We start from the raw sequence: 26,558 nt of genomic DNA, 5'->3' as shown, positions 1-26,558 counted from the left end.
ATGCACCTGTCTTCCGGGCCTTGTTGCATGGAGTCCTGGATAAAAATTTTGCCAACTGATGGTTGTGAGTGGAGGCAAAAAGATCTATTTGAGGTGTTCCCCACAACTGGATCAATTCTTGGAAGACCCCCCCCCACACACACACACACACACACTGAGAGTCTGTTCTGGCTCTGTTTGCACACAGTTGCTCAGATAGTGTATCTAAAGTGCCTGCAGAGTGAGATTGTGCTGAAAAGTTATATCCAGGCTACCATAGCTAATCTGCACAGAGAATAAAATCTGGTTTCCCCTGCTTGCTTATGTACCACATCACTACAGTGTCTGTGAACACCTGAAGAGGAACCAAGGACCATAGATGATTGAGAGTTGAAAGCATCTCTTTTATGTTTGTGTGTTTGGTCTGTCTTTTCTGTTTAAGAGACCCTACACATTTATCCCCATAGACCCAAGCAAAAGGACTAACCAACACTACTTGAGCTGGGAGGGAGAATGAGAGACAGAGATTCTTATAAATTTGGGGAGTCCACCAAAACTCTTCCTTTTCACAAACCCCCTAAACTGGAATCAGGAATGTTGCTGTTGGGACCATATGGATTTTAGATAACACTGAATTTTTGTCATGTGGAGTCTTACAAGAAGAACCATGACAATCATAGAAGATATGAGACCTCAAATCCTGAGAAATTCCCTAGCTGAGACAGTGGTCTAAGTGGAAAAATTCAGGAATAGATCTATATACAGATCTCATGGAAGAAAAGCTCTTTGATATGAGGTATGTAAAAGACACCCCAGGAAAATAATCCTCTTAGTTGGAGTCAGACAAGACTTTTTATGCCCTCCTGGAACCCCGGTCTTTTTAAATGCTTCCTTCCCAACAGTTTGCTGAGATTGTTTTGCTTTGTGAAGAAGGTTGTTGGGATATAGCATTAAATCCTGTTGCAAACTTTGAGAAAGAAGACTGAAAAATGTGAGATTCCTGGAATCAGTTTGCCTCACTCATAACACCTTTTCAGAACTTCTGCAGCAGCTGGTCCAAAAACTAATTATCTATCCAAGGGAGAGTTCAACATTTTATTTTTGACATCTTCTGTAAGGTTTTGTGAGCACAACCAAGCCAAACTCCTCATAACAGTTCCCATGGCCCTGTAAGTGGCATCAGCAAAATCATAAGCACCTTTCAGTGATTAGCAACTTGAGACAGAAGCAACCAAATTACACATGGTATATTTCTCCTCAGAAGGGAAAACCCATGCCATAAGATTTCTCATATTCTCAAAAGAGGCAAGCAAACTTTTAATATATGAGCTTGACAGTTGGGAATTTTGAAAATGAAAGGTACAGAAGAACACACTTTTTTCCCAAATCTATCAAAATTGTTCCCATTCCTGTCAGAAGGAATAAGATTGGTATTATCCAAATGTTTAGTATCAGCTGGGTTAACTAAAGCAATAGCTCCTGGGAATGACCTGAAAGGAGGGCATAAAAGCTTATAGGACTGAGGAACTTTATACAATTTAACTGCTTTCTTGAGGTAACAGGCTGGCTGTCAGGCAAGTTGGGACAAAACCATCCTCCAATGCAGAAAGAACAGGAGGATTGGGAGCAGGTTTGGGAAAATCCATTTGTAAGAAACTGTAGCACTCCGGGTACTGTGGAATATCATTATGTTCCCACTGAAAGTGATGATTCATTCTGGAGATAGTTTCAGAAAAGAGAATCCTTCAAAGGGACTGGTCGAAGCCATACTCTTCTCAAAACCTGAATCAGAAATCTGAGGAGACTAAATAGAATATGTTCCTTCACAATCTTTTTATGGTTCAAGAACTTGAATTTCTTCAGAAAAAGAAGAATCTCTTTCTTTCTTTTACTAGAAACAGCTAAACTGGAAGTGTCATGAGCCTGAATTCAACCATGACCACCTTCTTCTTTTGGCTGCTCCCATTAGGGGTCACCACAGCAGATGATCTGTTTCAATTTCTTCCTGACCTCTGCATCTTGCTCTGTCACACTAACCACCTGCATGTCCTCTCTCACCACATCCATAAACCTTATCTTAGGCCATCCTCTTTTCCTGTTACCTGGCAGCTTCATCCCTAGCATCTTTTTCCCAATATACTCTGCATCCCTCCTCAGTACATGTCCAAACCAATGTAATCTTGCCTCTCTGGCTTTGTCTCCAAACCTTCCAACCTGGGCTGACCCTCTAATATACTTATTCCTAATCCTGTCCACTCTCGTTACACCCAGTGCAAATCTTAACATCTTTAACTCTGCCACATCCAGCTCTGACTCCTGCCTTTTTGTCAGTGCCACTGTCTCCAACCCATATAACATAGCTAGTCTCACTACCCTCTTGCAGACCTTCCCTTTCACTCTTACTGGTACTCGTCTGTCACAAATCACTCGGCACTCTTCTCCACCCACTCCATCCTGCCTGTACTCTCTTCTTCACCTATCTTCCACACTCACCATTACTCTGAACTGTTGATCCCAAGTATTTAAACTCATCTACCTTCGCCACCTCTACTCCCTGCATCCACACCATTCCTCTATCCTCCCTCTCATTCATACACATATTCTTAGTCCTGCTGACCTTCATTCCTCTTCTCTCTAGAGCATATCTCCACCTCTCCAGGGTCTCCTCCACCTGTTCCCTACTCTCACTACAGATCACAATGTCATCTGCAAACATCATAGTCCACAGGGACTCCTGTCTGATCTCATCTGTCAACCTGTCCATCACCATTGCAAATAAGAAAGGGCTCAGAGCTGATGCTTGATGTAATTCCATCTCCACCTTAAATGCATCCGTCACTCCCTCCGCAGATCTCACCATTGTCACACTACCTCGTACATATCCTGTACCACTCTTACATACTTCTCTGAGACTCCTGACTTCCTCATACAATACCACAACTCCTCTCTAGGCACCCTGTCATATGCTTTCTCTGAGTCCACAAAGACACAATGCAACTCCTTCTAACCTTCTCTCTACTTCTCCATCAACACTCTGAGCAAACATTGCATCTGTAGTGCTCTCTCCTGGCATGGAATCATACTGCTGATCACTAATCATCACCTCCCTTTCTTAACCTAGCTTTCCACTACGCTTTCCCATAACTTCATGCTGTGACTGATCAATTTAATCCCTTTGTAATTACCACAGCTCTGCACATCACCCTTATTCTTAAAAATCGGTACCAAAACACTTTTACTCCATTCCTCAGGCATACTCTCACTTTCCAAGATTTCATTAAACAATCTAGTTAAACACTCCACTGCCATTTCACCTAAACACCTCCTTGCTTCCACAGGTATGTCATCTGGACCAACAGCCTTTCCATTCTTCATCCTCTTCATAGCTATTCTTACTTCTTCCTTGCTAATCCACTGCACTTCATGATTCATTATCCACACATCATCCAACCTTCTCTCCCTCTTATTCTCTTCATGCATCAGCCCCTCAAAATACTCTTTCCATCTGCTCAATATACTCTCCTCACTTGTGAGTACATTTCTCTCATTATCCTTTATCACCCTTGCCTGCTGCACATCTTTACTAGCTCGGTCCCTCTGTCTAGCCAATCGGTACAGGTCCTTTTCTCCCTCCTTAGTGTCCAACCTTTCATACAATTCTTCATACGCCTTATCCTTCACCACCTCTCTCTTTGTCATGCATCTCATCTCCTTATACTCCTGTCTACTTTCTTCATTTCTCTGACAATCCCACTTCTTTGCCAACCTCTTTCTCTCTATATTCTCCTGTACTTCCTCATTCCACCACCAGGTCTCCTTGTCCTCCTTCCTCTTTCCAGATGTCAGACCAAGCACCTTACTAGCCATCTCCCTTACTAGCTCTGCTGTAGTTACCCAGCTACTCGGTAACTCTTCACTACCACCCAGTGCCTGTCATAACTCTTCCCTGAACTCCACCTCACAATTACCCTTTTTCAATTTCCACCATTTGATCCTTGGTGCTGCCTTTACACTCCTCCTCTTCTTCATGATCACCAATGTCATCCTACAAACCACCATCCTATGCTGCCTAACTACACTTTCCCCTACCACCACTTTACAGTCTCCAATCTCCTTCAGACTGGCCCTTCTACGTAAGATATAATCCACCTGTGTGCATCTCCCTCCACTCTTGTATGTCACCCTATGCTCTTCCCTTTTGTTAAAATACATATTCACCACAGCCATGTACATCCTTTTCACAAAATCCACTACCATCTGACCTTCAATCATTCATTCACCCAAATTCAACCCTGACGTAAGCCCAGTAAATCACTCCTGTCCAAAGTGACAGAGAAGAATAAGAAATATGTCTACATTTCTGTTTCTTTATGACAGGATTCCTGAAGAAGTAGACCCACTTTTCCCAGGAAAAACCTCCCTGAGGAAAGGTATATCACTCTGGCTAGGCATTGGTATTCCCTGCCCCTTCTCCCAAGACTGACAATAGTCTCTCTTTCTCTCTATCCCTTGCCTCCAATGGCATTCCAACAGCTGCAGAGGATGTCTAACCCCGGTCCATGGTGACTATAGGGACTGCACCAGCTGAGAAATGAATAGTCTGAGGAACCAGAAATGGCCAAAACAGAGTTACTCATCTATGACTAAGGCACTTTAGCAGTTTGCTGTATTGGCAAATACTGTTTAGTAATGTTCTTTTTTTGTGGTTGGAAGGAGGAAGAACTGAGGAACTGCTGGGTTCATCTGTGGTTAAGCTGAAAAACATCTCTGATTCCCAGGTAAGTCTGGTTGTAGTAGTCAGTAAAACAGTTAAGTAGTAAAAAATTAACTTTTCCCATAAAAACACAGTAAAAATCGCATTAAACTCTTACCCCAACCCTCAAAAGTAAAACAACTCAACTTTTACATCAGAAAATTAGAGAGACAATTTTATCTTAAAAAGCAAAGTGATTTTTTTTCCTCCAAAGGGAGTATGTCTGCCCAGCAATGAAACAGCATTTGCTGGCTGTTGATCCTCAAAAACCTACAAGAGAAGCTTATCATTGGTGGCAGGAAAGCTATGAAGGGCTTGGCAGCCAAAGCTGCCTTTTCATTCAGATCAGCTTGAGCTGACCAATGGTTTAGGTGCGCAAAAGGTGTTCTGAAGCTTTGGAAGCTGACTGGCTGTTATACCCTTAGAAGGATATAACCCATACAGCTATGGCTACTGCAGCAGTGATCCATATGATGAGCATTCACTGCTCCCTGGGCTAGAAGAGTATCGCCACAATGGTCTTTGGGAAGACCTTTTTAATCTTCAGAATGAACCTGGATATCATTGTGTATTATGGCAAGATTTTAGCATTGTTTATACATTATGCTACACTTCTAACATCATAAGTAGAATTACTTGTAAAAACTAGCTGTTTATAATTTGGACCCTTGTGTGGGACCATAGTCTTGTAGTTTCATTCACAGTTGTGGAGGAACTATGAATAGTTGCCAAATTTGAGCCTCATTTAGTCCATTTATTACAGCATTTTTCCATGAACAGAATTACTGGTAAATTTCTACATAGTCTAGTGCCTTAGTTTGTTGCGAGATTACAGCAGTGGCACATTGTGATTTCTGCTTTAGTACTTTTACAGCTGTTTATTTTCCAGTTTTGCTGCTGAAGTCTTATATAGGTTCATAGGTAGGTACTAGGCTATCTGCCCAAGGGCATTTATAAGCCTAGCCAGAGTGTGCTGGCTTTCGCCTCCCTTTTGGATTAGTTTCCTGGGCCTCTGTCCAGCAGGGCCACTGATGTAATCCCAGGTGTAAATTTATGATTTCCCATCCACTCGTCAAGATTTCTCTTGAAGAGAGTCAGTGAGGGGCTTTGCCTAACATAGATTGGGATTCTATTCCAGAACGAGGGAAGTCTCTGGGACAGGAATCTATCCCTCCAGCATGTCCTATTAATTGTTGTGCTGAGGTTTAAATCCCTAGAGCGTGTGGCTCTAAGAGATTTGTTTTTTTTTAGGTGGAGCATGTCCATTAATTCAGGGTTAGACATGGCCTTGTACGTAAGGCTGAGGTCTCCTCTGAGATGGCGGTAAGCAACCGAGTAGAGCTGGAGTTTCTTTAGCCTGGCTGCATAGGGCATCTGTTTGAGGCCCATGATCCTCTTGGTGAGGTACTTCTGGGGTCTTTCCAGCTGTTGCAGGTGTCGAGTAAGGTACATCCCAAATGGGGCATTGTACTCTATTATGGGCCTGATGAGTGATGAGTAGAGGGGCACAATAACCTCTCTTGATCTAGATGTGAACCCTTTTGTGATTAGGTGGGCTACATAGAAGGATTTTCTAACCACTTTGGCAATGTGATTGTCAAAGGAGAGGTTGCTATCTACTTGTGTCCCTAAGTCCCTAATTACATCTTCCGTACTTAGTGGACTACCTCCTATGTGGTAGTTTGTGGGCACTTTGTTCTTACCAAAGGGGATGACTAAGCACTTTTTGGCATTTAGCTTAAGGTCATGATTCTGACACCAGGTATTCATCTCCGTGAGACCCTTCTGGAGAATGTCTGTGTCAGCCGTATTGTACTTATCATTTACCTGCTTAAAGTTGCATTCCAGTACCTTTCATTTTACTTTGCTGCTGTGTTTCTCCATTCTTTGTGTCTGCTCCAGCCCCCACTGAGACTGTCATTTGTTCATCTCCAGCACACATAAGAAGGCTTGGGGTTTCATTCAGATGCTTTAATACATACAAACACATCAGGATGGATAGCAACATCATTAAATATGAACAAACTAGTTAACAGGCAGATCTTACATGCATACATGCTTACATCTCAACAGCTAACTACAACATGGCAGTCAGATTTGCATGTGCTCAGTATTTATACACTTGTGCAAGCCCTTGGATAGCTCCTTAAAGGCATATACACACACATATTGATCTACATCCTCCTTCTTAAAAAGATTGCCCTTTATGCAAAACAATATCAGAATGGGAGTTTTCATTTTGTTTTTACTGATTGGTTTTTCAGTGACCTTCTCACTCATTGTTTTAGTTTGTTGTTTAGGATATTTATGCAGTGACCCTAATGATAATGGACATCAGCTGGGTATAACAGCCCTGCGGTTCTTATGTTTAGTCAAACACTGTGCTTGTGCTGATGAGGTCATAACAAGGCCAAAATATGCATATCCACAGCTAGTGGGGTTTGGCTTTATTGGCCTGAAACTGTCCATTAAAATGATGAAACAAGTCATGGGCATTCAGAATCGGCAATTAGCTGAAACACCTGATGTTCATAAGGGTCATTTGCATATATCCCATGTGCCTCTGATACAAGAGGTTTGGGAGGTCACTCAGTGGAAGTTCTAGCTTTGCTGGAATTTTCATTTGGTTTTTACTGATTATATACACTGGGAACAAAACACAATATCCATGTCCAAGTTGCCTCATATCTGTTACAGGGTTTAGAGATTCGTCCATATCTCATAACATAACAGTTGGAATCAAACTTAGAAACAGGAACAGTCTGCTGTGCACAGCTTGTATCAGGAACTTCTGGATTTGTCACAGGGACAGGAATGTCCTCTGGAACTTGCTCAGGAATTGGAACACTGGACAACTCACTATGAGGTAAACAGTCTTTCTCACAGGCTATGTGCTGTGGTATAGGCTCAGACACCAGTCTCAAATGCTTCTGATTCTGCCTAAAAACTGCTCCTTCTGATTCCACAATGTACGATCTTGGCTCTGGACCAGTATTCTTTATAACACCAATCCAATCATGACCTTTGGACATTTGCATCCTTACCACTTCTTCTCATAATGGATTGAGCAGTTTGCTGGTCTTATCATAGTAGGACTTCTGGGTTAGGCATTTCCTCAACACATTGGCTTTCACTAACCTGTTGTTCTTGACACATGGAACCAACAATTAACTACTGATTGGTAATGTGGTTCTGGTTTGTCTCGACAGAAGTTTCTGAGCAGGTGAACCTGGGTGTTTATTATGAGGAACATTTCTGAGATTCAAGAGATTCAGGAAAACATCAGTATTATCTCATTTGACTTCTCATGTAACTGCTTTGCACTTTGAACTGTACATTCTGCCAAACCATTTGACTGCAGATACTCTGAACTACTTGTGGCATAAGTCAAGTCCCATTCTTCAGCAAATCTTTTGAACTGTTGGCTTGGAAACTGCACGCCATTGTCAGAAATAAATTTGTGTGGACTAGTACATGGTAGTCTGGGAATTTGGTTAAGCTGAAGTGGTTCCTTCTGTTGATGTGGCTTTGTACTATTATACACTGAACAAGTTGAAAGTGCTGTCTCAATGTCTTGTGATATAGAAGGCCAAAATACTAGTCCTCTCACCCTTCTTTTGGTAGATTCAATTCCTGGGTGACCACGATGCAAGATAGTAATGTACTCTGGCTGCAAGGACTTTGGAAAATTACTTTTGGACCTTTCATTACGATACCTTTGTCAGACAAAATCTCATATCTGTATGGAAAATAAGGTTGCACTTCTTGAGATCAACTAGATTGCTTTGATGGCCATCCCTGCTTGATAAAGTGGTTGAGCCTTTGTAAAACTGGATCTGTGGCTATGTGATCTCTCAGCTCATCAAAATATGTAGAAGAAAGATTTCTCACTTCCACGAGTTCAAAATCAAGGTTCTCATTCTCATGCTGTTCTGTGGTATTTCTGGGCAATCTGGATAATGTATCAGCAACATAAAGAAATCTGCCTTTCTTGTAGACAAGATTGAAATTGTACTTTTGCAATCTCAGCATATGTTGCAGTCTGGCTGGAGCTGAATGCATTGGTTTTCTCCAGATAGTAACTAATGGTTGGTGGTCTGTTTTGATCTGAATAGGTCTACCATAAACATAATCATGGAACTTCGAATGTGCAAACACAATTGCCAAAAGCAATCTGGGCATACAGCATCTCAGTGTGGGTAAAAGTTCTCAATGCGTAGGCAACAGGTTGATTCTCTTGTAGAATGACTGCACCAAGTCCAAATTTCGAAGCATCACAGGAAAGTGTAACTGTCTTGTGAACATCATAATATCTGAGAATAGGTGGACTAGCATTGTTTCAGGACATCAAATATTCTTTGGTGTTGCTCTAACCAAGTCCATGATACATCTTTACGTGTCAGGTCTCTGAGTGGTGCTGAAGGTTGGATCAAGTTTGGAATGAACTTGCCTAGGTAGTTAACCATACCAAGAAAACATTGTAGGGCTTGAACATTGTTTGAAGCTGGCATCTCCAGAATGGCTGTTTGCTTTGAAGGGTCTGGTTTGTAGGCCTTTACTAGTAAACAAATGACCAACATAAGTAACTTCTTGTAGCCTGAATTTGCATTTGTATTGGTTGAGATTAAGATTCACTTGACATACCCTTTCTAGAACTTTTCTGACGTTTCTGTCATATTCAGCTTCATCACAACCTCCTACTAGTATGTCTACTATGATAGCACAAGAATACCCAGAAAAAAGTTGCTCCACTGCACGTTGAAAAAATGTACAGTTGTGTACACTTACCATAAATGTAGATGTTCAAGTGTATTCACTGTTGCATTCATTACATTTGGGTAATCTGCTGGCAGGTTGCCCTCAGTCGGCCTGAATTCCAAAGTCCTGGGTCGTGCATCGGCCACTGTCATCCCTTCCCTGACGTCAGGTCGTCAGGGGTATAAAAGATGCGGCTGACGCCATTTTCTTTAGTTTTTCTTGCCCCAGATGTCAGGTGCCCCCTAAAAGGGTAGCCAAAATGTATATCTATATATAAAATTACATACACCAATATAAACTTTACCTTCATCTACAAGCAAATACACCACATAGGTTGTATAAATCAGAGAAGGAAAGATAGGTTCCATCAGAAGAAAAGGGGGATGGCGGGTGGGTAACCTGGACTGCAGCAGTGAATACACTCGAACATCTACATTTATGGGAAGTGTACAGAACTGTACTATGTTCTTCGTGTTTCACTGTTGCAGTCATTACATATGGGTAGAGTCCCAAAGCTATGGATGGGAGGCTGGAGCTAAACAGTGTTGGGAGCAGCTATGAGGCCCTGCAGAACTGCAGTGGCAAAGCCTGCCCTGGATTTAGAGTAGAGTGGTAGATGATAGTGCTTTGTAAAGGTGTGCACTGAACTCCAAGTAACAGCCTCTAAAATGTCCTTGGTTGGTACTCCCCTGAGAAAGGCTGCTGAAGTGGCTGCAGCTCTGGTTGAATGTGGCCTAATGCCCTTGGGCACTGGCTTGCCATGGTGTAAGTAGCAGAAACTAATGCAGTGGCCTATCCACTTTGAAATAGTCTGCTTTGAGATAGCCTTTCCTTGTGATCCTGCAGCATATGCCACTAGTAATTGCTATGTCTTTCTGAAAACTTTGGTTCTGTCCAAGTAGAATCTAAGCTGTCTGTGTACGTCCAAAGAATGCAGAATTCTCTCCCCCTTGTTCTGCGGATTTGGATAAAAATTTGGCAGATGAATAGTTTGGTTAAGAGCCACACTGGACACCACCTTAGGCATAAATGTTGGGTTTGTCCTCAGAGAGACCCTGTGTGGATAAAAAAAGATAAAAGGTTCCACAGCCATGAGTGCCTGTAGCTCTGAACCTCATCTTGCAGAAGTTATTGCTAGGAGTAGAGCTGTTTTCCAAGATAAAAACTTTATATCAGCAGTAGCAGCTGGCTCAAAAGGAGGCAAGGTGAGTCTTTCCAAGACATAGTTGAGGTCCCATGCAGGCATTGGTGATCTCCTTGGAGGCCTTAAATTTTTGGCTCCTCTGAGGTACTGCTTTAAAAAGGGATGAGAAAATATTTTTGGCTCTGTATTGTAATGAGCCAAAATGGCAGAGGCATGAATTTTAATAGATGAAAAAAATAGGCCTTTGTCCAGCATCTCAGTTAAGTATTGCAAAATCTGAGGAATATTTGGCACAGCTGTATCAGTCCCTTGTGCCTGGTTCCAAGCACAGAATCTCTTCCATTTTCCAGCGTACGATTTTCTAGTACTAGGCCTTCTGGCTTCCAAAATGACATCCATCACAGCTTTACTGCGAGGTGTGTTTTGTAGGACTGCATTATCCGCCATGCTGCCAGGTTTAAAGCCCCGAGTTGGCTGTGCAGGATCTGATTGTTTTGCTGGGACAGTAGATGAGGTATTTGAGGCAAGGTCCAAGCTGGGCATTGAGACAAGTTCCTTAGTATTGGATACCAGTACTGGCGGGGGCAATTAGTATCATCTTTGGCTTCTCCTGTCTGACCTTTAGGAGTAACTTGGGTAGGAGAGGCAGTGGAGGAGAGGCATATACTGATAGGGCGTCCAGATAGGTTTTTCCAGCTGAAAGATAGGGTGCCCACTTTCCATGCTTGTCTGTGATAAATCCTTGTGCAGAATCTGTTTAGTTGGTAGTTGTGAGGAGAGGCAAATAGATCTATGTCTGGGCATCCCCATTTCCTTGTTATCATTGCTGAAGACTTGTGGATTCAGCTGCCACTCGTGGGGATCCATGAAGTTTCTGCTTAGTTCGTCTGCCAGAGTATTTTTCCTTCCTGGCAGGAAATGTGCCTGCAGATGCACTTGGTAAGTCAATGCTGTGTCCCACAAAGTCATGGCTGGTCTGCAAAGGGGGTAAGAATGTGTGCCCCCCTGCTTGTTTATATACCACATGACCATGGTGTTGTCTGTCTTTATCAGTAGTTGTCCTGGATGAAGTAGGTCCTTGAAGGCTGTCAGGGCATTTTGAACAGCTAGCATCTCTTTTTGATTGATAAATAGATGCATTTAGTTTGAGGCCCATGTGCCCTGAATGCATCTTCCTGCCATGTGGGCCCCCCAGGCATAATCTGATGCATCCGTTGTTAGTGTCTGCCTGGCTGGGGGTAATGTGAATGGCTGTCCCTTGTTTTGGTGACAAGCCTTTGCCCACCATCCAAACTCCTGTTGCAGGCAGGGAATGAGAGTAATCATAGTTTCCAGGCTGTGGCAATGTTGAGTCCAAACACTTTTTAGGTACCATTGTAGTTTCCTCATATGCCGTCTTGCATATGGAATTAGTAGGATGCAGGATGCCATGAAGCCCAAAGCCTGCAGAATTGTTCTTGCAGATAACTGGGCCTTTGTTGCCAACATTTTGAAATAGGTAGTCAGTTGCCTTTGTCTGGCATGAGATAAGCCATCTGGGCAGTTATATTTAACCTTGCACCCAGGAATATTATCTCTTGAGAGGGTACTAGTTTTGATTTCTTTTCATTGACTGTGTACCCTAGACATGTTAGAAGTCTTTTCACAAACACCAGATGCTGTAGAAGAATGTCCTTGTTCTCTGCTTGAATTAGACAGTCCAAGTAAGGATATATTTGTATTCCTCTTTGTCTGCAAAATGCAATTACTGGTGCCAGGCACTTTGTAAAGACCCTGGGCGCAGTAGATAAGCCAAAGGGCAGTGCAGAGAATTGGTAATGCATTGAGCCAGCCTTGAATCTGAGGTATCTTCTGCATACTTGTCTGATTGGGACATGCAGGTATGCCTCTTTTAGGTCTAAAGTCACAAGCCAAGCGTTCTTGCCCAGCATGGGCAGAAGCTGCTGCAAAGTCAACATCTTGAATTTTGGTATATCCATGAATGCGTTCAGAATAGATAGGTCCAGTATTGGCCTCCAGGCCTTGTCATTTCTGGGTACCAAGAACAGTCTTGAGTAAACTCCTTGTCCTTGCTCTTGCTCTGGTACTTGTTGAATGGCCCCCATGTCCATGAGGGATGAGACTTGTTTTTGTGCCTCTGCCCATTGATTTTTTGGCAGATCTGGCCAGCCGTTTGCCTTTGGAAGGGTATGGAAATGGAACTTGTAGCCTTGTGACACAATATTTAGAACCTGCTTATCCTGGGTTATGATGTGCCAATTTTGGGAAAAAAGTGCTAATTTTCCCCCTAAGGGTGCTGCCAGGAGATAAGTGCTTGGTGCAGGCAGGGGGAAGTCATTGGGACTGTTTCCTGTATGGTTGAGATTTGTCTTCTCCAATTTTGGAGGTAGTGGCACCCCATTGCTTTTACCTGTATGAACCTTGCGCATGGGATCTGTCTCTAGGGCATCTGGGTCTGCCCCTTTGAGGTCTGTCTGACACAGGAAAGGACCAATTCTTTGTTGGCCAGTGTCTACTAAACCTAGGTGGTTTTACTTGTAAAAAATCTGACAGTTTGCATAGATTTAGCTTTGTCCTCCATTTTCTTTAACACCTCTTCTGCCTTAACACCAAATAAAGTATCATGTTGTAAAGGTGCATCTAATAATTTAACTTTGACATGATCAAGCAGATTTTGTTCCTTTAACCAAGCATGCCTCCTAATTATAGAACCCGTAACTGCGGCCCTGCCAGAGGCCTCCAAAGAATCAAAACCACATTGCAAAGTATGCTTTCCAACTTGTTCAGCTGCATGCAATAAATCCTGCATTTCCTTATTTTCTGCACATTCAGAGTTTAACATTTTCTGTTTAAGCAATGCCATGACATGTTGCTGATATTTGAGCATATGAAACTGACAGTTTAAGGCCCTTATAGCCAAGGTAGCAGATGTCTATACCTTTTTTTCCCCATCTATCCAGTGCCCTAGAATCTCTGTCAGAGGGGGTAGGGTTTTTTGCAGTGGAGGCCTTAACTCCCTTGGGACCCTGTGAAATAGTTTCTGGGTCTGCAGCAGGGTTTTTAAAAAGGAATTTATGAGAGTCAGGAACCCTGTAATATCTGTCAGGCTTAACAGGAGCTGGAGGTAAGGAGTCAGGGGTAAGACTAGACTCCGAAAACACATCATCTACAATGTCTAACACAGGTGGAATAGCTAGTGGCCTGTGTTGAGGTAGTAAAAGAAAATCCCTGAGCCTCTTTTTAGATTCCAAAAATCTTGGCTCTCCCAGTGGAAATGCTCCCTCATGGTATGCAAGGTTTCCCCCAAAAGAATAGTCCTCTGGAGGAGAAGCTGAAGGTATAGATTCTTTAGCATCAGAATCCTCACAGGGGGGAAGAGAATATTCCTGATCAGAAGAGGAATCAGAAGAAATGGAAACCTGATCTGAAGATTCATAGTCAGTCTCTTGCCTAGGCCACTTAACAGGTGAGGGATGGGAACCCCTGATCAAGGTAATCAAGTCTTCGGCCATTTTGAGCATCTGTTTTTTGGGCATAGAGGCCTAACCACGTGGCTCTTGAGTTTGTTTCTTTGCTTTAGAAGGTGCTTTAGTCTTTGCCTTTGAAGCTGAAGTCAAGCTGAAGTCGGTTTAATATAAAGATGTTTAGGTCTGAATACACCCTCAGAAGCCGGTGCCTGCTCAGCGGCTCCAGACCCATCTGAAGGAATAGTATCCAAGGCTCCAATACCTTGAGTTTCCAGCGACATGGCCAACTCCACGTGGGAGTCAGTAGCGGCCTGCGACTCTAAAGTATCGGGTGTCAGGGGCTGCGAAAGCACCTCACTAAGAACCGGCAACTGGCTTAGGAGAAGCTTCGTCGTCGGTTTTGGGCCTCGGATGTCTATCTCTCTCCTTTTCTTTGCGTTTTTTGTTAACTCCAGTAGTCGGATGGCTATCCGATGACATTTCTGGATAATTAAACCAGTGTCCAAAATAGTTTAAGGCAAAATCATACAGACGCTTAATAGTGCATTGGTTAAATCTAGCACAAAACCGACAACCAGAAATGTGATTAGGGCCTAGGCAAGGAATACAGTAAGAATGAAAATCCTTATGAGGTATTTGCTTTCCACAAGAAATACAATTATTTACTTTTTCTGACATCGGTCTGGAGCAAGAAAAAAGTTTCCCCAATGGGGTCCTTAGCTTTATTGAAGACTTCGGATCTGAAACTCGAACACAAAAATCTCAGGAGTCGGCCGACCAGCACTTGCGAACTGCTTTTGCTTCGGGCACCGCGTGGCAAGAAAGACTAAAGAAAATGGCATCGGCCACATCTTTTATACCCCTGACGTCAGGGAAGGGGCGACAGCGGCTGATGCAGGACCCAGGACTTTGGAATTCAGGTCGACTGAGGGCAACCTGCCAGTAGGATTACCCAAATGTAATGACTGCAACAGTGAAACACGAAGAACATCTTCACTTGCAGAATTTATCCCAAATGGCATTCTCAAAAATATGTACCTGCCAAATGGAGTAATGAAAGTAGTGAGCAATGAGGATTTCTTGTCAAGCTGAATTTACCAAAATGAACTCTCTTACCAAAATGAACTCTCTGCATCTAAGACAAAAAAATAGTGGCATTTGGCATCAAGGCTGGGACTTCTTCGACTGTGCACATTGGATGATGAGGTCTTTTAAGTGCTTTATTTAACTCTTATGGTTCAATACATATTCTGATATCATCTGAGCTTTTCTTATGACCTACCACCATGGAAGATACTCATTCAGTTGGAGTTTCAACTGGACAAATCACACATTGTCGCATCATTTTCTCTAGCTTAGTTTTGACTCTGTCCTGCATGGCTATTGGAACTTTGCGTGCTAGCCTGATAACTGGACTGAACTCTGGGTCTAACTTCATGGAGTACACAACTGAAAGTTTACCTAGTTTGTCTTGGAAAAGATCAGCATAGGTAGAAAAAAAATGTGCTGGGGAAAATTAGAGTAGTGGTCTTTTAAGCTAACTTGGTGTACTTCCTTATTAAATTAAAGCAGTCCCATTTTCAAACTGTATCTGAGCCCTAATAATGACTGGACATACCTCTTGACCACATACAATAAGTTGTAACTTCTTTCAGCAGAGTAACATGAAAGTACTACTTAGCCTTCAGTTTGAATTTCTTCACTTCCATAAGCAACACGCTTCACACACCTTGCCAATTCAAGCTTTTCACCTTTACACACACTCAAATGTTTCTGCTGACATAACATTGCACTTGGAACCTGTGTCAACTTTGAGCTCTGTGGGTTTGCCATTTATAAGAAAAGTACAAAATATTCCATTCTTTGCCCTTAAATTTACTGCATTGACTGTTTCATGAAGCACTGACACACCATCAACATAAAGAATAGGCTTGCCACCGTCTAACTCGTTTCTTAAAATGTTCCCTTTTAATAAAAGAATGTGGGCCTTTTGATTTATAAAACCTTTTGAAATTATTCTGTTTATTACATTTGTGGCATTGTTGGCCAAAAGCTAAACATCTTTCCCTTTTAGATTCATGACTTCCACCACAATTACGACAGTTGGCAGTGAAAGTAGATTGGGGTCCATGTTTGAGTTTGCTGACTCTCACTTATGCTTCACTGAGACTGTAAAACTCTAGAATTCATTAGAAAGTTCTGGGGTTTACCAGTGAGTGCCGCAAGGTACAGTTGCTGCCATGTGCTTGGGGCTTGTTTCTTTTAACCACGTGCTGCATACGATCAACATGAGCTTTATCATTATGCCTTCTAGACCTAATCTCATTTGCAAGGATATTTGTGTGCTTTTCTGTGAGCTCATATATCTGACAAGTCTCAATGGCCTTATTCAAAGTTAAATCACTGTCACGAAACAACATCTTTCTCACAGCATCTTTTATACCACACGCGTCTGTCCTTTATCAGTTCATCCCTTAAGTCACCAAACCTGTATGTTTTAGCCTTATTTCTCATGTCAGTTATTTATGCTGCAAAGGTTCCAGCAGGCTTTTGATCCCATGTGGAAAATAAGTGCCCTTCCATTGTAAGATTTGTTTGGGGGTTACACATTTCTCTACATTTACATTTCAAGCACTCTGGGTCCTCCCTTGATTCAGCCCGTACAACAATATGATGGTTCCCTCCTCTCTTGTATAAATAGCAGGTGCATACACAAATGAACATTCCCTTTCAATAGCTTCTGACCCAGCTAAATTAAGCAGAATAAATGCCTTATACAGTCGTCTTTATCAGAAAATACAACCTGTATGAAAATGTCATACTCTTGCTCAAACACTCTCCAGTTCTGAGCAATATTACTGTCAAACACAAGTGCAATGGGTTTTTGAAATCCATCTGCCATGCCCTCAAAGTACACACAAGCATACTGAAAATATGGCCCTTGCAATTATGTACAAACTATTCTGTGAGCTTGTAACAACATTCAAATGCACAATAAACTCTTCAAAATACTTTACTTTTTGAAATATGCTTTGTAATTGTTGTGTTCTGTGAATTATGCCTTGTAATGGCTGTACTTTGTGAAATAACTTTACTGTAACGCTGCACAAACATGCAAACACTTTATACACTTCTGATAACTTGTTTATCCTTGCTTAATGTAAAAAATACACATGCTTTGCGAAAATGTAGTTGTTTCCCCTTATTTTATTTATTTTATGTACTTTGGACTTTATTTCAAACATTTTCCTTAGTAATTCGAATATTTTTATCAATACATGCTGCTTCTAACACCATATCCTTTTAGACATGTCACTTCTGGAACCATGTCGTTCGTTCATCTCTAACACAGATAACAAGGCTTGGGGTTTCGTTCAGATGCTTTAATACATAAAAACAGGATGGATAGCAGCATCATTAAATATGAACAAACTAGTTAAAAGACAGACCTTATATGCATACATACTTACATCTCAACAGCTAACTACAAAATGGCAGTTAGACTTGCATGTGTTCAGTATTTATACACATGTGCAAGCCCTTGGATAGCTTCTTAAAGGTATATACACACATACTGATCTACAGAGACCATTAAGCTAAAGTTTCTGAAATTCTAACTATAAGGACTAGAACTTCAATATTGGCTTTATTTGACTGGTTCCCTCTCTAGGAAGTCTGTTTATGCAGTATTAATTTTTCCTCAACCCTCCCACCCTTTTCCTGTTGTGGTTTTGAAGGTCTCTCTCTCTGGTTTCTGTCTCTTATGGTAATCTGATGTATTAAGTTCCCCCTCCTTATTTTCATTGCTGTTGTCTGTTGTGTGAGTTATATTAAGTGCTTGTCCAGCTATTGTTTTCCTTATCCATACTAAGTGGCCACCCAACAGACCAGTATTGCTCTGGAGTAAATTTTATCTACAAGACTACCCGTAGAACTGAAACCTCTAAATTCATGTGGCTAAAACAAAGCCAGTGTGCAGAGACAAGCTTAGAGCAGTTAGTCTGTGCATTAAATAGCAATCCTATCAAATCTTAACACAGTCTAACCTACTCTATTTCCAAATCCAAGAGACCACCAAAAGGGACCTCTGTATAACCCAGTCCATAACCTACAGTAGTCCACCCACATACAGGCTCAGACAATGTAGATATTCAATTTCCAAATGTCTGCTTAGCCAGCTTGGTAGATATGGGTATTCTGAGACAAAGTAGCAATTGTCTGGTGTTCAAAGACAACCATTTAATCCTTAAAGAAACAAACAGTGTGCAAGAGATGTACATGCATACATAATTTCACTGGAGGCAAAAATCTCGCATACAAACAAGGTTGTCAAGAATACATACAGCACATTTATGCACAGTGTCCACCACACACAAAGACCAACTTAAAAAGCAATCTTCCTAAACTTCAAATACCAAATAAGCTTCTAAATGGCAACATCTATCCCCAGCAATCTGTATAGTACTCTCCAAAAGCAACACCAAACACCAAACGTGCTACACACAGATGAGCCCCTAGAGTAAGGCTCATAAGGCAAGCACTCACATTACCCAGAACTGTTGTCATAGGGGACCCCATTGTATGAAACATAGATGCCCCACTAACCAGACTGAACAAGGAGAAAATAATGGTTAGTTGCTTATCTGGAGCTGGGATCTGACATGTTACGCACTTATTCAAGTCACTACACCACAGGTACAAGTATGATTCTTTCAAAGTACACAAGCTTTAATGACCTGAGTCATACCCCCCTGAAGTACATGAAGAAAGACATTGAGCTCTCTGAATGTGTGTCTCAGGCAGATATATGGTTTGTAATGAGCAGCATTCTGCCTTCACCAAGAATGATGCCTCAGTTAAAACAAAAGATGATTGACTTCAATAATTGGCTTACTTTCTGGTGCCTTTCCAGGGGCATTCAATATTTGCCAACATGGGAGGACATGGTTAACAAACCACATTGCTTTGCCAAGGATCGTCTGTACCTCTCCCTCCCTAGGTTTCAAAATATTAGCTAAAACATTATCCACTCCTTTAAAGCCTTTTTTAGGCAATGCCAAATTAACAAATCTAGCAATATAGCATGTAAAACCCAAAGAAGCTTAAAGATGTTACTGCTCAATGCAGGAGCCTAAACAAGAAACTCCACACCCTACAGCTCTCCTTGCTGTGGAGAATGTAGACATCTGTACAGGTACAGAGACATGGTTTAAATCTGCAGAAAGTACTCTGGCAATGCAAGGCTTCAGTGCTTTCCACACATTTGGACCATCAGCTGTACAGAGAGCAACATAGGATGGAGGAGGCTCAATCTACATTTGCAACAAGTATACCTCTAGGTTAGTTAAACAGGAAGATGGATTGGAGTTGATCCATGCAAAACTCACCATATACAAAGTCCCATAACATATCCTAGCAAGCTAGAGATCATCCTCTGTGTCCCAAGAATCCCATACCTCATACTAGACCTACTGGAAACACTCACCATTAAACCAAATACCTTATTCATCTACCCCTCTATATACTAGGAAACATACTCTGCCTTAAACTTGTAACCATGATTCCTGGACTTTAACACAAGCACCCTTGACCATATATGGTGCACACCCACCAGAGATGGATACTCACCAAAATGGGAGAGCACTGCACATCCTGCAGTGTCAAGTCCTCACTAGTGAGGTCAGATCACAAAGCTGTCTCATTTGCAATAGTTTCACAGTGGGGGTAGTTTCTGGTAAGCCTACACTTCTCAGGGCTGTTCGGTGTAGCAGCTGACATTAGCAGCTCAGGTAGCTGAACATAAACTTAAATTTTTTGATATCAACATATTCTACAAATGGATCACTCTGCAAATTCATCTTCTGAAATCAAATTCAAAAACACAACTTTTTATTCAATTTGATGCATTCCACTACTGACCATCTGCTTTCCTCCCAGCAGCCTTACTAATCCATTTATTCTCCAAAGATGCTAGGGGTAAGTACAAAATGAAGAGGGAGTGGGAATTCATCCTCACAGTGGAATATGATTTTCTTCCTGTGCCCTGTCATCTCACTGAGCATATTCATTGATGTCCATGAGATCTTATGTAATGTACATTTATAACTCCATGTGAAATATGATCAAGTAACAGCCCCTGTTATGATCAAATAACACCTCCTGTAGACAAGTACATTCATGGGATCCCTGGACTACACAAGGGATTCTAACACAGAATTGTGACATTAGCACATGTCCTCTTCTCTTCCCCAAGGACAGGCAGACAGGCTAGGAGTTTTCATTCTTCTCCTTCACATACGTTAACTCTAGCAAATGCCTGAAATGCTAGTCAAAATTTGGGTCACTTGGATCATACTAAGGGCTTTACCCCTCTGTGCCAATGGAGCTGGCACAGTCTGTAATTTTCTGATTCACCCAATTAGTTATGGAGCCTTGTCTGTTTGCAGGGTGGGGGGAGGGGGGGGGGTCATTTGTACCTTCCAGTCCCTTTTCCTCTGTTCCAGAGCCTGTTATGAAATGCTAGAAAAACTACTCTAAAATTATTCTGATAGCTCCATTTCGGTCTAAGCAGATTAGATTAGATTTTCACTGTTGAAAACTTGTCAGTTCCAGCTCCCTTGACCAGTTATAGTCACTGCAGGTCTGATATTGCCTTATCAATCCATTCTCAATTTGTGGGTTATCAGATCTGACTTGGATCTGAAGCTGGCCAGATTCAGAATCTTCCGACTTGGGGCTCTGCCTCCTCTACCCATAAACCCCTACTGTAGCACCCTATCCCCAGGTCTTGTTTATCACCATCTTGATTGGATCGTGAATAAAGAGCTCTGACTTGGTGTATCCTTTGGATATAACTAGTGCTACATTTTTTATCTGTTTTTTTTTTTTTTTTGCCCTCTACCCTGTTTCTGATAGGTGTATGATAGTGCTATTAGTTTTATTAATATGAGTGATAGGTTTAGTGTTGTTTCTAATATTTTTTTGCTGTGTGGTGTGTCTTGGCATGTTTGTCTTTGGCTCCTTAACCTTTCAGGTTTTAGTGATTAAGGTTGTCTGAATAGTTTTCTTCAACTGGTATGTAAATCATTCTATCTAGCTACATTTTCTTAGACTATAGGTAAGTAGTACATTTACTGTGTTACACTGGTTAGATAGATAGGGAGGTATGTAGTTATTGCGCCTGAGTTGTTGATGCTGCTGCTACTACTGTGTATTACTGTGTTTTTGTGGTACCACTAGAATGGACAGCTGCAAGGCTTTGGGGTTCAAAAAAGGCATGTCATGTGGATATAAACTGCCTCTGCAGGATGTCCAACATAAATGTGTGCATTGCTTGGGCGCTGCCCACTTAAATATGGATTGTGAGGTGTGTGCCAATTTCAGTGCTCACGCCATTAACAATAGACATGATTAGTTGTTGTCAAGGGTCTCCTCAAGCCTGCACCTACCTTGGCATCCTCCCCCCCGAGTAAAAAAAAAAAAAAAATCTAATGGGCTGGAGAAGGAGCACTTCAAAGATAAAGACCTATGAAAAGGATCATAAGGGTTGCAAATGACCCTCTTCATCTTCAAAGGATGTGCTGGAGCCAAAGGTTCACTGATTTTAGGCTTATGTGGCTCTGACCCCTTCAGGTCCCTTTGTACTGACTCAGCCCTGATACCTGGTTCTTATTTCAGAGTCTTCTAACTCTGACCTTTAGGATTCCTAGGCCCTTTCTGGTTAAGAACCAGACTGCTTCCTCAGGCAGACTACATTCCCTTTCTGTTCCATCACTCCCACAGAGTTTTTATCAGGGGCTTTCCCTTCTAATCCTCAGGTCCGATTTTCCCTCCTTGAATCTGTGCTTTGGATCAAATATTGACCATGAGGTTATTGAAGCCACATTCAGAAGTGTCTTCCTTTAGGGCACATCAAGTCAGTAGGAGCTTCAAACCCTTTATGTGGAGTAACTACTCAGGTCCTTCTTGCAGACTCATTCAATTAGGAATTATGCCAGCCTTCTTGATCCAGTGGCATGAGGTTTCAGCTCCCACCTTTTTTGTTCCTCCCTCAGTTCCTTTGGTTCCAGGGTTGTCAGGTTTGACCATGCTGTCTTCCCCTCTGCTGGCACCTATGTCATGGCTGCTTCAGATGCTGACACCATCCATGGCATTCGCAGCTTTGGCATGGTCTGAGACAGGGGTTCCATGGAGCCAGGCTGTGGGATCCAGTGCCTCTGGGTCAGGCAGAATCTTCCAGATCTCGGAGTCATCTTTACCCTTAAGTACTTTGGCTACTGACAGTTTGAGCTCTGGTTTTTGCACTATAACTGATCACTGGTGTCTCTCTCAAGTCCCCAGATCTGAGGAGTGTTGAGTCCAGTCATCAGGCTTCAGTGCTGGCCTTTGAGGTTGTGGAGAGGATCTTCTCCTGTTTAGTGATGGGAGCTTTGAAAGTGTCTTCGTATCCTTCCCAATCTCTCCAGTCTGAGGATCTACATCAGTCATTTCTGGGGTAGCCTGTGACTTAGGTCCCCAAGTTTCCCTGCACTCAGGGCACCCTGTTTCTTCTGTGTCCCCTCACACTTTCACATCTAGGGAGGGGCATGGCAAGTACAAGAGGAAACACCTGGATTCCCTTTAGGAATCACTTACTGAAGACACTGACCTCGAATAAGGGGAGGAGCTTTCCCAAATCCCCCAGTAATGATGCCTCCTTTAGTGATATGATAGAATTATTGAGATGACATGGGGGCTGGACCATGAAAGCATTTTCCCCAGAGGAGTCAGTGTTCCCTGTGGCCTTGAGCACAGGCTCAAATGTCCTGGGTGGGTCTCCCCTCTGGATGCTCTTATAGACATGGTATTTCAGAGGGCTTGGAGAGACCTGGATGCAGTCAAATCTATCCCCCAATAAGTCTGACAAGATTTTTCTCCTCCTAAGGACAGACCTCACTGGAGTAAGGGTCTGGCTGTGGATGCCATTGTGATTGCAGCAGCCATTAAAAAGGAAATCTGAGGAGAGTTCCTCAGTCCATCTGCCAACAGGGTGTTTAGCACCCTGGACTATTTGGGAAAGTGCAACTATGCTTCAGCTACCTTCGTCTTGCATGCACTGAATTGCTTTTCCCACTTGAACAGACTTCAGCTAAATCTTTTAGATGAAGTGTCAAAAGGTTGTCAAAACTCAGCAGCCTCTGAAGTCTCAGAAGACACTGGAGGCTCAACTGTCTACTATGCAGTCCATATCTAATGTCTCCATGAGTTGCTGTACAACATGGAAAATGGGACATCACACACAGCAGGCATCTGCACTGCTATGCATCATCATGCCTGGATGCACTTGTGCAGTTTTGCAAATGGTTTTAAAAGTGTCCTTTGTTAATGCATCCTTTGACTGTTCCTCCCTTTTTGGTTCAAAGGTCAAGGACATGCTTACTAGAACCAAACAGGATGGAAAGACCTTGCCTGCCATTTGGGTATGTTTATAAACTCTGCTATATTCCTTCTCCAGGAGCCAGAAGGGTGAAAAGCATCTTTTTTTGACAAAATGCAGCAACCTTTCCAGGACACTTCTAGCAAAGGTTCCCTTGAGGCAGAGGGGGAAACCATAATAGATGTTGCCCATGGAGCAAGGGTGGTCTTCAGAACTAAGGATTCTGTGGTGCTTTCTCTGGGAGGCCTTTCTAGTGCCCCTGAAGGGTTGCTAGACTAGTGCTCTGTGGATGCAGTCTGGGATTGCTTGGTTCTCCTCACCAAAGCTTATGAGGTCATTACCTCAGAAGAATGAGCATTTGATTGTGTCCACAGGTTATACCATTTCCTTTTTGTTCACCCTAAAAGATGCAGTAGTGGAGATTCAAAAATTGATCAACCTTGTCACCAACAAGCCCCACCAGACCAGTGAAGATCCATGAGTCTGTTCCAGATTCTTTTTGGTTCCCAATAACCCATTTCTGTATCACAGCAAATTGAGCCATTTTGTAAAACACACCAAATTCTGGATGGTCACAGTGCAGTCCATACTACCTCTTCTGAAGAAGGACGACTGGATGTGACTGGTGGATATCAAGGATGCCTACCATCACATCAAGATAGAGAGGCACTTCTGGAGATTTCTGTGCTTTCAGATGGGTGACAATCATCAGTTTTGGGATCTAACCTTTTGTTTCACCACAGCTGTATGGGTGATCACCAAATGCATGTCAGTAATGGCAGCCTGGCTCAGGCTTCAGATGTTTCACATCTTCCTTTACCCAGACAATTGGCAGAGGTTTCACATCTTCCCTTACCTGGACAACTGGTTCCTGATTGCTCCCACAAAGGCATCCTTCATCAAACCTCAAGATTCCTTACTCCAGCCTTATCTGTCTTTGGGCATGATCATGAATCATGGATAGTTCAGCCTGGAACCACTTCACGTGCTAGATTTTATCAGGTGCTATTTGGATACGGTCAACTCAGACAGCTGAGCTGCCATTGTCAAGGCTAAGTTCACTTTGGCTACAGGCTTCTCACATTCTGCAAGTTCACAGGCCCTCTGCTGCTTCAATACTTCATCTCCTTGGGAAAATGCAGCTTCTATTTGTCTCCTGCAAGATTCCATGAGAGTTTTAGAATTCTGCAGTTCAATGGTCCTATCTAACTCACCCCATGGACTTTCCAAGTCTTCTGACAGGCATTTGTCACTGACATGTTTAATGATGGTTGCAACCCTTTGTTCTTCCCCACTCATGGGTCATGGTAACTATTGATCCTTCTTTTCTAGGGTGGGAGGGAGCATTTCAAGAAGACTATCCAAGGTATATGGTTGAGGAACAAGGCCAATCTTCACATCAATGTCTCCTAGCATTGTGGGCATTTTAGGATTTCCTCCCCAAGACAGTGATTGCCATACAGACTGAACATGTTGGTAGTGTGGTATCTGAACAAGCAAGGAGGAACTCGATCCTGTCTCCTGTGTTGGGAGGCCTTTAAGGTTTGACAATGGGCAAAGTCCTCTCAATGCTTTCTGACTGCAACACATATCCCAGGGAGATCCAATATCCTGGAAGACAACTTGAGTAGAAACATTTTTTCTTCTTCTGCCTCATGAGTGGTCCCTTAAATCCCTAGGCAGCAGAGCATAGTTTCAGTTGCTTGGGCACCCCCTGCTGCAATCTTTTTGCATCTCCATCCAGCACAAAGTGCAGCAGTTTTTATGCCATGATCTTTCTAAACGGACATTCACCAAGAGATGCTCTTTTGCATTCTTGGCCCCTGGGACTCCTCTATGCCTATCCCTTGATGCTGTTAAGTTTCTTCAAAAGGCAGCCCATTGCAGCCTGACTGTCATCCTCATTGCCCTTCTCTGGCCCAAATAGGTTTGGCTCCCCTTTCTTTGGCTTCATCTTCTGCACCTGCCTTGGGTACATTAATTCTGGATCGGGATTACCACTCTGAAATCTTTGCTCCCTTATGTTGACCACATACTTTCTCCAATTCCAGTGATGGTCAGGGTTCCTAAGCTGTCCCAGAGAGTTATTTGCATACTTTCATCATTCCTCCAGGAATGTTTATGCTAATAAATAGAAGCTCTTATTTATTTGTGCTCCTGCTAAGGGCTTGGATTCCTTTTCAACACCTTTAGACACTATTCTGGACTTTTTACTGATCTTTTTCATTCTGGTCTTAACTATTTGACTGTTAAGGTACAAACTGGCCACTATTTCTAACTTTCTCATCAGCAAGGATAATACCCCCTGTAGTGGCTCTCAAGCTTTCTAAAGACTTTTTGAGGGGTACTTTTTGCTAGATCCACTGGTTAGGGACCTGGTGCCTCCTTGGGACCTTCCCAAACTACTGCAAGTTCTTTCCAGACCTTCTTTTGAACCTTCAGCTATGGTATCCTTAACATTTTTGTTATAGAAAACTCTCTTCCTGGTAGCTGTGACTTCAATCAAGAGAGTCTCAGAACATCTATTTTTCATAAAGATAGAGTCACCTTAAGAACCAACCCAATCCTTTCAGCCCCAGGTTTCTTCTGAATCAGATTTGAACCAGCACATTCATTTGCCATTTTTTTTTCAGTAACAAGGGAGAACATTCTTTGTTTGGATGTTCAAAGACAGCTTAGATTTGATATGGACAAGACCAGTAGTTTCAGAAAATAAGATCAATTGTTTGTTTCCTTTTGTAAAGCAAGACTTGGCAAGTCTGTTTACAAAGTGAACCTACCCAAATGGCTTTCAGATTGTATTTCCTTTGCATACTCCTTGAAAGGAATTCCTTTACCTGTGAAGTCTAAACGTTATTTAACAAGTGTGGTAGATACCTCAACTGCCTTTTTTCACAGGTTTCCACTGATATTTATGCTGCAGCTACCTGGTCCAGTACTCATACATTTATGTCTCATTACAAACTAGACATATAGTAGGTCTAGAGCTTCTTTTGGTTCCACAATCTTGTGGAATGCTTTCTCCTTCCCTCAGGTTTTTAC

Source organism: Protopterus annectens, chromosome 4.part0, assembly GCF_019279795.1.
Source record: "Protopterus annectens isolate FY-2018-M chromosome 4.part0, PAN1.0, whole genome shotgun sequence".
Lineage (NCBI taxonomy): Eukaryota > Metazoa > Chordata > Ceratodontiformes > Protopteridae > Protopterus > Protopterus annectens.
Note: the sequence above shows the minus strand (reverse complement) of the source record.